The sequence below is a fragment of the Vulpes lagopus genome, chromosome 5, assembly GCF_018345385.1.
Source record: "Vulpes lagopus strain Blue_001 chromosome 5, ASM1834538v1, whole genome shotgun sequence".
Lineage (NCBI taxonomy): Eukaryota > Metazoa > Chordata > Mammalia > Carnivora > Canidae > Vulpes > Vulpes lagopus.
In genome coordinates, this window is record NC_054828.1 from 50566188 (window position 1) to 50579797 (window position 13610).

Sequence of the window (13610 nt, forward strand, 5' to 3'; positions counted from 1 at the left end):
GAATTATTATATGATTATTGTTGTTGACATGATCAGTCCTTTTTAGAACTTTCTATTTTCCCCAAGAAAAATTCCAATTAAAAATTGGTTGAGAAATTGAGCATTGACTTTCTCAGGGGGTTAGTTATTGTATCTTTTAGCCTTGGGTCACTAGCTGGAATGACCCCCTGTATGGTGGATGAGGAAAACTGTCACAGCTGCTCTCGGGTGTGCCCCCATCTCTGTTTCACTCGAGATTGCCCCTCAGGCTGGGCACACCTCCTCAGGACATGAAAACTGGTCTTGGGGGGACAATGAACACTGGAAGAGAGGTCAAATATTTTCAAAGTCGTGAAAATCATTTTGAATTATAAGCCTAACTTAGAAAGGAAGCCAGAAGCAAAGAGAGGAGTTTGGAGGCTACAGTACATACAGTATATACAATATACAGACTGATCCAGCTCCAGCTCCTTCAAAACCTATTGCCTCTCTCAGGAAGCCTTTCTGATTATGCTTGTTTTCTTTATGTTCCTCAAACACTTATATATCAAGTCTATATTTCATTAATATGGTCTTATTGTTATGTAGCTTTTTAATTATTCATAAATCATTTGAGAGTTAGAGATATAGTGAGAAAAGGTTCAATCGAGAGTCAGTAGATCTAGACTCACATTTAAGCCCTAAGGCTTGTTATCTCTATGGGCTTAGATAGGTTGTTCTATTTGCCTGAGACTCAGTTTCTTTTATGTCAAAGAAGAATGAGAAAACCTGTCTATGTGGTTTGTAGAGCTGGCAATATGTTACCTAATAATTGCATACTTCTCCGGGTTTATAAAATTCTTGCATATTTATCTCATTTAATCCCCAAATGACAGAATAAGATGAGCACTATTACTCATCCATTTTTATGTGAACTGTATGAAAATACTATTTTTAACTACATAAATTATTATTATTTTCAGTCTGTAGATTTTATATCATCAATTTAATATTAATAGGCCTAAGACACAGGCCATATCTATCTTTTATTTCTTTCTTATTTTATTATTTCCTCATATCCCATTCTTTTAGGTGGCTTGATAAATAGATTCAGAACATAAATTTTTTTCAGTACAGATGGCAAAGTGCTTTGTAATAGAAAAGCACAGTAAGGGTATATCCATATGTTGCTAGAGTAACATTAATTTTACTTGATGTCAGGAAGAACATAATAATCTACTATTTGATCAAAATTTTTACTTATTAATCAGTTGTATTGCTCTTATACACATGGCAAAATGTTCTTGGAAAGCACAAAAATTCCAGAAGTAAGAAATAAAATGCACATCTACTCTACAATGCTGTAGCTAACACAAGGCATAGTACATGATTCTGGAAATCATGAATGGTGGATCAGGCTGCGAGGTATTTCCTAGTTATGAGTAACCACTTCATCCCAGAGGATGTTTATCTTATTCATAATCAGTAGTTTGGGTGCTTGGCTCATAGTTGGTGCTCAATAAATACTAGCTAGGTATTAAGTCTTTCATTATACTCATATAAATCAGATCCTTTAGAAAACCACAAAATTTTAAAGAAGAACTTGGAATTCTGAAGTAAATTCGGAAAAGAGAGAGTGTTGGAAATGGGACTCACAGAAGAAATTTAAAGAAGTTAGTCCCAATAAGAAAAGTCAGGGGAGATTACAGGCATCGTACAGCTTCCTACACAATATCTATGGTGGAGCAGAACATGTTGGCACGGGGATCCTTGCTTCTGCCGTGAAGAGAAGCAGCAGAAGTATGCTCAACTATGGTACTAAAAATGTGCATGAGTAAAAATAAATAAATATATAAATACATATGTGTGTGCACACACAAAATAAACCCTCACTGAGGAGTGGTAGAAAGTGAATAGGTAAGTTACAGCATTAGCGCTTCATTCCTGAGCTTTGGCTTCATTTTCCCTGAGCTGTGTGTCAGACACAGGCAACAGTGTGCCTAAGTGCTTGGCTTACATTGTCTCATTAAACAAGTTCTCTGTGGTAGATGTCCTCACAGATGAGGAAGCTGAGGCTAGGAAGAGTAAGTAACTTGTCCAAAGTCACATAGCAGCGCTCAGCAGAGCCTGGAATTAGTGCGTATCTCTATCGCCTAGATCCAAGTGTCACTTAAGACACCCACCATATGCAATCTCAAATGTGACCAGCTCTACAGTTTTTTCCTCCATGGAGCCCAGTTTCTATTTTTTTTTTTTTATTTATTAGACTGCGTGAGAGCAAAAGCTGATGGACAGCTGCGATAATACAAAACCTAATACAAAATACTAATACAAAATACTAAATACATATACAATGTACTATGAAATACTAATGCTGCTTAAAGACTTATTTAAGAAAAAAAATATATATATATCTACTATTTGCCTAGGTAATATTTACATATATTATTTGCCTATGGATATATTTATTTACCTAGACAAATAACATATGCTATATATAAATATATTCTTATATACATATATATACTTATATATACAAATAAATATTACCCAGGCAAATATTTTACTGTAAGCCTTCCTTACCCAGATTTCACAGAAGTAGAGCCCAGTAGGATAGATTCATTGAATCAGTGAGCAAAATGATTTCATCTTCAAAATGGAATATGTGGCCCTAAACATTTTCATTATCCTGCCATCTGGCCATACATCGATAAAGGATGCACTGAATTATTCTGTATGGCTCAGGGTTGGTCATCAGTTTCACCGCATTAGTTGGGTGTCCGTGAACAGCGGTCCTCAGGAGAATGGTCAGGCTGCGACGGCGTGGCAGGCAGTTTGCATCGTCGTTGAACTATTCTGGATTGGATTATTCTGTATTGTTGCTTAAAACTTAATCAACTGGTCACATGGCCAAATGGCCAAGTATCCAAGAATCTATTGTCTAAAGTGAGACCTCTGTGTGAGGAAACACTGGACCGTAGTGTGAGCAGCATTGGCAGCAATTTTGTGACTGCGACAGCTCAGAGTATTGCCATAAATGACCAAGATGGTGGACTGGAAGGTAGGTCCTCAGAGAATATCATGACAACAACGAACCCGCCCTTTCCCAATTCTATTTAGCATCACCAGATAAAAGTGTTCTGCATCCAGCGTCTTTCACCAGAAACGATCTGATTGTTTCAGTCTTGTGGGTTGAGATATTTCCATTTTTATTTCTCCTTAACAAAGACCTCTAAGTCCAGAAGCTTCCTCCAAGGCCTGTGAAGTGCTATTCTGATCGCCCCTTCATGTTTCTAAGCTGCTCTGGGATAATGTTGTGGAGAGAAGGGCCCCAAGGGAACAGCTGATTGGATTCTGGCAAGACGGACCAAACATCTGCTTCAAACAAAAGACATCTGCATATTTCACATTTATTTTTCATAATTTACAGAAGCAACCTGCCAAAATTCAGCAAGGGAGACTACACTAGCACGTAATTAGCTTAAAGTTTGCTTGCTTTAGAAGCATGAGCACGAAGCCCAGCAGCTCACCTGGGAGGACATCAAGAATGGTGGAACTGCAGTGTGATTTCTGGATATTCCATGTTAGACCTCGCTTGCCAGCACAGAAAACCCAGCTAGGCCTGCAAGGGAGAAGCAAATATGCCAGGGGTGACACTCGGAAGTTCTTTTGTCCCCACGTCAAATAAAAGGGTTTCACACCAAAGGGGCGGCCTTAGGTAATATCACTTATTAAATAACATTTGATTATGCAGAAGCATTTTACTTCCACCACTGAGTTCTGCAGTGGGCAGGTTATATAATGGCAGGATGCTACGTGACTTATTATCAAAAATGCATATACCGAAAGTGCCAATGGCAGGGTGAGGAATTCTGTGTGTGATGTCGCATTATTTTTCAAAGCATCTGAAAGTATTTAAACCAAAAAAAAAAAAAACAGGAAAATATACATTTGTTGCCCAAACTGTAATATGTTTGGAATATATGATGAAAACAAAGAGAACAAGATAGTGGATGAAAAGATCGTGGAAGGGACGCAACAAATTATCTGCCCTCTGGGAATCACATCTTCCTAGCTAAGTCTCCAGCTTTGCAAGATCATCAGTAGGTGAAATAACTAAAGCTTTGAAGGGAAGGGACAAGGTGGCCGAAGAGTAAGGTCCTCAGCGCCCGGCCCCACCAACTTACTACCCGGCTCTCAAAGCCTCTGGGCACCTACCAATCCCACCTGAGATTTAAAGAGAGACGGGCACTGAGGGGGGCACTTGATGGGAAGAGCACTGGGTGTTATGCTATATGTTGGCAAATTGAACTCCAATTAAAAAAACTATGTAAAAAAATAATAAATAAAAAATAAAGAGAGAACAGCTGGATTACTACAGGGAGAGAAGTTTTTGCTTCTAGCAAGGCAGGAGGGCAGAAAAAATTATAAATAAATAAATAAATAAATAAATAAATAAATAAATAAATCCAGTGGGGGAGGGACCCCAGGAGCTGGGGCTAAGGGAGCACTGGGAGCCTGGGGGCCGGGAGCACCCCCTCCACCCCCGGTGGGAACTTCCAACATCCACGCTGGAATCTTCCTGAAGAAAGAGTGCTCAGCAGGGGAACCGACCGGGCAGGACTGCAGGAGGGGAGGGGCGCCTCCAGGTTCCCGGGGTCACTAGGAGAGGAGGGGTGCCCCGGGGAGAGCACCCTACACACTTTGGCTGAGAACTGTAAAGGGCTGGAGTGTGCCCTGGGGGGGGGGCCCTGGGGAGAAGCTGGTGGTCGGGGGTGCTCCAGGGGAGCTGCACCCTACTACCTTTGGGAGCTGAGGCCTTGGGAGTATGATTAAAGTAGTGCAGGCCCCGGACCCCAGGGCACCAGGGGACACAGGCCAGGATCCTGCAGTCCCCCTGGGATGGGTGGAGCTGAGGAGGGCACAGGGCAGTGAGGACACTCCTGCCACTGGGCTACAGTGAGCTGTGTAGATCACCGCCTTCACCCTGGGAGCATCCAGGCCAGTGTGGACTGGGAACTGTGGTTACTGGGGGAGCTGACTCCAGAGCTGCAGACCTGGCCCCCACCAGTGTGGTTGTTCTTCCTTGTTCACCCTGTGCCTGGGAGAGGGGGCAGCTAGGGAACAGAGGCCTCACAGGGCAAACAGCTCCCACTGAGCTGGGCACCTGGTGTGTGTGGGGCATCTCCCCAGGTGCACCCATATGAGAATCAGCACAGCAGATGCTCCCCCAGGAGACCAGCTGGAAGGACAGGAAGAGAGCAAGTTCTTGACTGAGCAGTGCTGGAAAATTCCAGGATCCAGTGAAAATACCATGTAGACCTAGAGGGTACGGTAGCCCCCTTTTTGAATTTTTTTTCCTTTGTCCATTACAACTCTTTTATATATCAAACTAAAAATTTCCAATATTTTTTCTCTTTTCCCACCGTAACTACAATATGTTACCAGCTCTTCATTTTTAAGTGTTTTCCTTTTTGACAATTACATGTCTTAGGTCTATTTCTCACTTCTGGATTCCCTTCAACACATTCAATTCAATTTTGGGAGATATAGGAGATATGGGTTTCTCTTTTGTGTTTTTTGTTTCCTCTGCCTCGTTTTGTTCTAGAATGGTGGAAGTTAATACCTTCTAAACCATGACCAGCACCAGAACCAAGTGGCATACCATGCTGGTTCATTCTGAGATTATATTCTCACTTCATTCCCATTCTACCCCCCTCTTTTATCTTGTTTATGTTTAGGTGGTCAATGTTGGGGTTCTCTACAAGTATTGCTGGTTTATATAAATTTGGGATTGAGCATCTTCTAACATACAGAACAAAATATACTCAGAACCAAGAGGATTCCTCAGGTAGACTACATTCTCTCTCCACTACAACTTCTGCACCACCACCACCCCCAGTCCCGCCCTTTTCTTTTCTTTTTTCTCTTTTTCCCCTTTACTTTTTTTTCTTTTATTCTTTTTCTTTTTTCTTCTTCTTGGGGTTTTTTGCTCTTTTATTTATTACTACTTTATTTTTTAAAATCTGTTTTACACTTTAGTGGTCCTTTTGGTTTATGTTGTTCTGATCTTCTTTTTCATTTTCTGGTCTCTGACCCCACCAGAATCATCTAGGGTGGAATTTACTTAGGTTGTGGTTGATATTCTTGACTCAGCCCGCTCATACAGCCACTCTGCACTGAACAAAATGGCTAGAAGAAAGAATTCACCACAAAAGAAAGAATCAGAAACAGTACTCTCTGCCACAGAGTTACAGAATATGGATTTCAATTCGATGTCAGAAAGCCAATTCAGAAGCACAATTATAAAGCTACTGGTGGCTCTGGAAAAAAGCATAAAGGACTCTAGAGACTTTGTTCTCTAGAAGAATTTAGATCTAATCAGGCCGAAATTAAAAATAAATTAAATGAGATGCAATCCAAACTGGATATTCTAAGTGCTAGGGTTAGTGAGGTGGAAGAAAGAGTGGGCAACATAGAAGACAAGCTGATGGTAAGGAAGGAAGCTGAGGAAAAAAGAGGAAAACAATTAGGAGACCATGAGGAAAGGCTAAGGGAAAGAAATGACAGCCTGAGAAGGAAGAATCAATGTATAATTGGGGTTCCACAAGAGGCTGAGAGAGGGAGAGGACCACAAGGTATATTTGAACAAATCATAACTGAGAACTTTCATAATTTGGGGAGGGAAACAGGCATTCAGATTCAGGAGATAGAGAAGTTCCCCCCACCAAAAAAAATCAATAAAAACCATTCAACACCTTGATATTTAATAGTGAAACTTGCAAATTCCAAAGACAAAGAGAAAATCCTTAAAGCAGCAAGAGACAAGAGATCCCTAATTTATATGGGGAGATATATTAGATTAACAGCAGACCTCTCCACAGAGACCTGGCAGGCCAGAACAGGCTGGCCGGATATATTCGGGGTCCTAAGTGAGAAGAACATGCAGCCAAGAATACTTTATCCAGCAAGGCTCTCATTCAGAATAGAAGGAGAGATAAAGAGCTTCCAAGATAGGCAGAAACTGAAAGAACATGTGACCACCAAACCAGCTCTGCAAGAGATATTAAGGGGAACCCTGTAAAAGAGAGAGGAAGCCCAAAGAAATAATCCACAAAAACAAGGACTGATTAGGTATTATGATGACACTAAATTCATATATTTCAATAGTAACTCTGAACGTGAATGGGCTTAATGATCCCATCAAAAGATGCAAGGTTTCAGACTGGATAAAAAAAAAAAAAAACAAGGCCCATCTATATGCTGTCTACAAGAGACTTATTTTAGACCTAAGGACACCAAGAGCTGAAAATGAAAGGGTGGAGAACCATTTACTATTCAAATGGTCCTCAAAAGAAAGCTGGAGTAGCAATCCTCATGTCAGATAAATTAAAGTTTACCCCAAAGACTGTAGTAAGAGATGAAGAGGGATACTATATCATACTTAAAAGGTCTATCCAAAGAGGACCTAACAATCATGAATATTTATGCACCTAATGTGGGGGCTGCCAAGTATATCAATCAATTAATAACCAAAGTAAAGACATATTTAGATAATAATACACTAATAGTAGGAGACTTATACATGGCACTTTCTGCAAATGATAGATATTCTAAGCACAACATCATCAAAGAAACAAGGGTCTTAAATGATACACTGGACCAGATGGATTTCATAGGTATATACAGAACTTTCCATCCAAACGCAGCTGAATATGCATTCTTCTCAAGTGCACATGGAACTTTCTCCAGAATAGACCACATACTGGGTCACAAATCAGGTCTCAACTAATACCAATAGATTGGGATTATCCCCTGCCTATTTTCAGACCACAATGCTTTGAAATTAGAACTCAATCACAAGACGAAATTTGGAAGAAACTCAAACACATGGAGGTTAAAGAGCATCCTACTAAAAGATAAATGGGTCAACCAGGAAATTAGAGAGGAATTAAAATGATTCATGGAAACTAATGAAAATGAATATATAAACATTCAGAATCTTTGGAATACAGCAAAATCAGTCCTAAGAGGGAAATACATTGCAATACAAGCCTCCCTCAAAAAATTGGAAGGAATTCAAATACACAAGCTAACCTCGTACTTAAAGGAATTGGAGAAAGAACAGCAAGTAAAACCTACACCAGGCAGAAGAAGGAAGATAATAAAGATTCAAGCAGAACTCAATGAAATAGAGACCAGAAGAACTGTAGAACAGATAAACAACACCAAGAGTTGGTTCTTCGAAAGAATTAATAAGATAGATAAACAATTAGCCAGCCTTATTAAAAAGAAAAGAGAAGACTCAAATTAGCAAAATCATGAATGAAAGAGGAGAGATCACAACCAATACCAAGGAAATACAAATGATTTTTAAAACATATTATGAGCATCTATATGCCAACAAATTAGGTAATATGGAAGAAATGGATGCATTTCTGGAAAACCACAAGTTACCAAAACTGGAACAGGAAGAAATAGAAAACCTGAACAGGCCGATAATCAGGGAGGAAATTGAAGTAGTCATCAAAAACCTCCCAAAACACAAAAGTCCAGGGCCAGATGGCTTCCCAGGGGAATTCTGTCAAATGTTTAAAGAAGAAATAATACCTATTCTACTAAAGCTGTTCCAAGGATAGAAAGGGACGGAATACTTCCAAACTTGTTCTATGAGGCTAGCATCACCTTGATTCTAAAGCCAGACAAAGACCCCATCAAAAAGGAGAATTATAGACCAATATCCCTGATGAACACAGAGGCAAAAATTCTCAACAAGATACTAGTCAGTAGGATCCAACAATACATTAAGATTAGTCACCACGACCACGTGGACTTGGTTGTAGTCATTCCAAACATCCGCTAATATAAGTTTCTGATATCTGATCTAGCATGTGCATCTAAAACTGGTTTGAAACATGAAATCCCAGTTCAAAAGAGCATCTAATTTGAAAACAACAATTTGTAATTATGCACTAACCCACTGTTTGAGATTCACTAGTCATTCTTAAATATATGTTCTTTTAAAAAATGTTTCTGGAATGCCCGGGTGGCTCAGCGGTTAAGTGTCTGCCTTCAGTTCAGGGCATGATCCTGAGGTCCCGGGATCAAGTCCCACATCGGGCTCCTTGAATGGAGCCTGCTGCTCCCTCTGCCTGTATCTCTGCCTCTCTCTGTGTGTCTCTCATGAATAAATACATAAAATCTTTTTTTTAATTTAAAAAATAAAAAAAATTTCAATGTACTTAAATTTCAAGTCAGTATATTATATGCATGAACTTCTCATGTAAATATAAATTCTCTTCTCTTTGTGCAATAGGCTCTTAATAGAAGGGCAGTTTGTTGTATACGGGAAGACACTGGATTTGATGTGAATCACGACCTCAGACCTAAATTTGAGTCTTGTTCAACCATATATAAAGCTGGGGGACCTCTGACAAATTTAAAGTCTCAGGGTCTCATTTTTTTCTTCTGTCACCTAAGGGAGGCATTTTTGCTGTAAGGGTTAAATGAGGTAACTTGGGTTTATCACACCACCTTATCTGTACCTAAACTGGTATTTTAATTTGTCAACGTTTTGAACTTGCTCAAATTTATGTGTCTTATGTACTGTAGAGCTCTTTGAAAGTAAACTCATCCCAAAGGGAAGGGGATCTGGCGAGAAGGCAAACTGAAAACCAACCTCGAAGTTGATTGAGAGAAGTAAAGCTAATGTACTGGTATTTGTCATTCTATGCACTTGTGTGGAAGCTGTAAATAACTGAAAGTAAAAATTGAGACATGGCTGTTTCTCTAAAATTTCTACAATATACTGGGGCACAATATACATACTCTTCGGGGATTTGCCTTCCTCACTCCAAGGGCACAACTGCAGAGAGATGTCGGTAGCAGTGGCCATACCTGGTGGGAGTAGTGGATTCTGCTCAGAGTTGGCAGCAGTCCCTAGAAGAAGCAGTGGTACCGGAGAATGGGAGGTTCCCAACAGAGGCAGCTGCCATGTTCAGAGAAAGAGCATTCACCCCAAAATACTCATGGGAGAAGTGGGAAACAGTAGAAGTGCCCAGGAAACACCAACTCATGCTGTGCTGTCCAACATGATACCATTAGCCATGTGTGGTAATTTAAATAAAAATCAATTAAAATTAAGAGCTCAGTTTCCCAGTCTCAGTCATAGATCTATCACCGTAGAGAGTTCTGTTGGACAACGCTGGACTAGTAGACGACTGCTTCGTTCCAAAGCACATGACCCCTTAATAGCTTCCCGAGTGCCTGAAGACTGAAGCAGTGGGAAAGGGGAAGGAATGAGGTCCTGAGACAGCATTTAGGGGTAAGAGTTAGCAGAAGTAGAATTTATTCCCTTTAACGTGACTTCTTTCCACCCAAGGTGAAAACCAGGGAAACTCAGTGCACGCATGAAATAAGCCTAGTACATTGCCTTGAATTTAATAGACAAATATAAACTCTCTTCTGCTTAAGATCTCTGTGCCAGCGTGACTAATTTCTAATATAACCATCATTCTGTTACTAGAATGATCTCCCACCACGTATATTAGATCATTAACCCTTTCAAAAGCTGCCAAAGACTCTTTGTTCGATAAAAAACATGGTACAAACTCCCGAGACTCGTATTTTACCACGAAGAGTAAAGACACTGGTGTAAGAGAGCCTGGGTGTGAATCCAGCTCTGGTGCTTGCTGGCTGTAGTTAAGCTCTCTGAGCCTCATGTTTCTCATCGAGGATAGTGTTAGCACAGACATCATGAAGTTGTTATGAACGCCTGACAGATCTTCAGCGCTAGAAAAGTGTTCATTAAATAAGTTTTTCTATTCCTCAACACACTGATCTCTAATCACATTTCAGGTCAGTCTTCTGTTATTGTTTTGTTCCCTCTCTACATTTCAACTGTGCATCATTCCCTCAACTTGTCTTTCATACCTCTTCCTCTTTCTGTATCTATTGAAATTCTACATATGTATCTTTTGAAATGTATCTTCTAGAAGAATTTTTCCTACAAGATTGGTCCTACTGCAGCATGTCTATAACCCATTGTTTACATCGGTATTTTAAGCCTTATTTCATTCTACTCTGCCTTGTTCTTCACAGCTTGGTCTCCACGTGTCCACACTCATCCTAGATTATAAATTCCTCAAGGAATTATTCATGCTTGTAGTCCCCAGGATACATGTCTAAAGTAGGTGCTCAATAAATGCTCATGAGAAGGTGAGAAGGAGGGAGGGTATGACATGCCTTTCAGACCCATTCTATAAATATCTACTTTGCCCAAGTGCTACATTTAGGATCCACATACAAGTAGCTTTTCAAGTTGTCTAAACACAATATCAAGCATAATATCCTTCAGATGATAAGGGCAAAATTTGTTAATCTCCATTACAGGTTATGCTTAATGCCAAAACCTAGGCTTCTTTGAATGTGGCAGCATGAAAGGACAACCACAACCTTAGGGGACTGAAAGCAGTGACACGAGATCCCAACACACAAGCGGTCCATTTATCTTCTTGATAATTTCTCATGTGATTATTTCTAAAGCACCCTCTAGCTGTAAAATAAGGATTCCCCACCAAAGAGAATAGCCTGGAACCCAAATGCTCCTTTGTGAGTACTGCTCTTGCTGGACTTTGGCAGACTCAGGAGAACTCTGCCTGTGATCATGTGGACAAGTTTTTTTATGGGCTGTTGATTTCAAAGAATTAAACTTGATTTTACTTATACAGACATAAAGACAACCCATAGGAAAATGATAAAATGCTGGATGATGAGCAGATATTTTCAAAACTATCTCCCAAAGGTAAGCCTTCAACCTAGGAGGAGGATGAGCAACCTAACAGTACATTGGTAGTACCCTAGGAAGACATACCACTGAGCAAAGGAAGATGCACAGAGTATGTACACCTAGACCATCCTTACATTGGATATAATTGTCTCATGAGAAGACAGAGTTGTCTATATTTTTGTTGTAGGCCTATCTTGACTCTGTAAGGGATCAAAATTTCTACTTATGGAAATTATTTTGAGTAACCAAGACATGGGTCATATTACTAACAAATTGTCAGGATCACGTATCTCTGTATTTCTCCCATTGGGAAGCAGTGGCTAACATTTTTTAAAATGTACCCACATAAAGGGCTAGTATCCAAAATCTATAAAGAACTTACCAAATTCAACACCCAAAGAACAAATAATCCAGTCAAGAAATGGGCAGAAAATATGAACCGACATTTTCCTGAAGAAGACATACAGATGGCCAACAGGCACATGAAAAAATGCTCCACATCACTTGGCATCAGGGAAATACAGATCAAAACCACAATGAGATGCCACCTCACATTGGTCAGAATGACTAAAATTATCAAGTTAGGAAACAACAAATGTTCGAGGATGCAGAGAAAGGGGGGTCCTCTTATATTGTTGATGGGAATGTAAACTGGTGTAGCCACCACTCTGGCAAAAGTATGGAGGCTCCTCAAAAAGTTAAAAATAGAGCTACCCTATGACCCAGCAATTGAACTACCAGGCATATACTCCAAAAAAGCAAATGTACTGATCCAAACTGTACCCCAATGTTTATAGCAGTAATGTCCACAAAGCCCAACTATGAAAGGAGCGCAGGTGTCCATCGACAGATGAATGGATAAAGAAGATGTGGTGTATATATGTACAATGAATATCACTCAGCCATCAAAAAGAATGAAATATTCTGATTTGCAACAACGTGGATGGAACTAGAGGATATTATGCTAAGCAAACTAAGCCAATCAGAGACAGACAATTATCATATGATTTCACCCATATGTGGAATTCAAGAAACAAAACAGAGCAGCACAGAGGAAGAGAGGGGGAAAAAATAAAACAAGATGAAATCAGAGAGGAAGACTCTTAACCATAGGAAACAAACTGAAGGTTGCTGGAGGTGGGGTGGGGTAACAGGGTGATGGGCATTAAAGGCGAGCACATGATGTAATGGGCACTGGGTGTTATATAGGACTGATGAATCACTGACCTCTATCTCTGAATCTAATAATATGCTATAAGTTAATTAGTTGAATTTAAATTTTTAAAAAATGTAGCCACATGCTCAACAAATACCCACCATTTGCTTCAACGTGGATGGAACTGGAGGGTATTATGCTGAGTGCAGTATGTCAATCGGAGAAGGACAAACAGTGTATGTTCTCATTCACTTGGGGAATATAAATAATAGTGAAAGGGAATATAAAGGAAGGGAGAAGAAATGTGTGGGAAATATCAGGAAGGGAGACAGAACATAAAGACTCCTAACTCTGGGAAACGAACTAGGGGTGGTGGAAGGGGAGGAGGGCGGGGGGTGGGGGGGAATGGGTGACGGGCACTGAGGGGGACGCTTGACGGGATGAGCACTGGGTGTTTTTCTGTATGTTGGTAAATTGAACACCAATAAAAATTAATTTATTAAAAAAAAAAAAAGAACTGCTGCAAAGCAAGGAATCAAAAAAGAAAAAAAAAAAAAAAGCATTTATCAACCCAATCATGGCCACTAAGGATTTTTGCACAGGACCTTTTCCCTCTCCATCCAAAAAGTAAATCAGTAGAGCAGATTTTAAATCCAATCTGATTCAAGCATTATCTCTGAATAATTTCTAGGCCATCTCTTTTTTTGA

General features: G+C 39.9%; 1 long non-coding RNA gene across 1 annotated transcript in view; it reads right to left on the minus strand.

The window, feature by feature from the left end:
• Window positions 1-13610, minus strand: part of LOC121491449 — a 123252-nt gene that overhangs the window by 14750 nt on the left and 94892 nt on the right. The window contains exon 5 of the long non-coding RNA XR_005987985.1: window positions 3489-3580. This is a non-coding gene — a long non-coding RNA (uncharacterized LOC121491449). The remainder of the gene's footprint in view (window positions 1-3488; window positions 3581-13610) is intronic.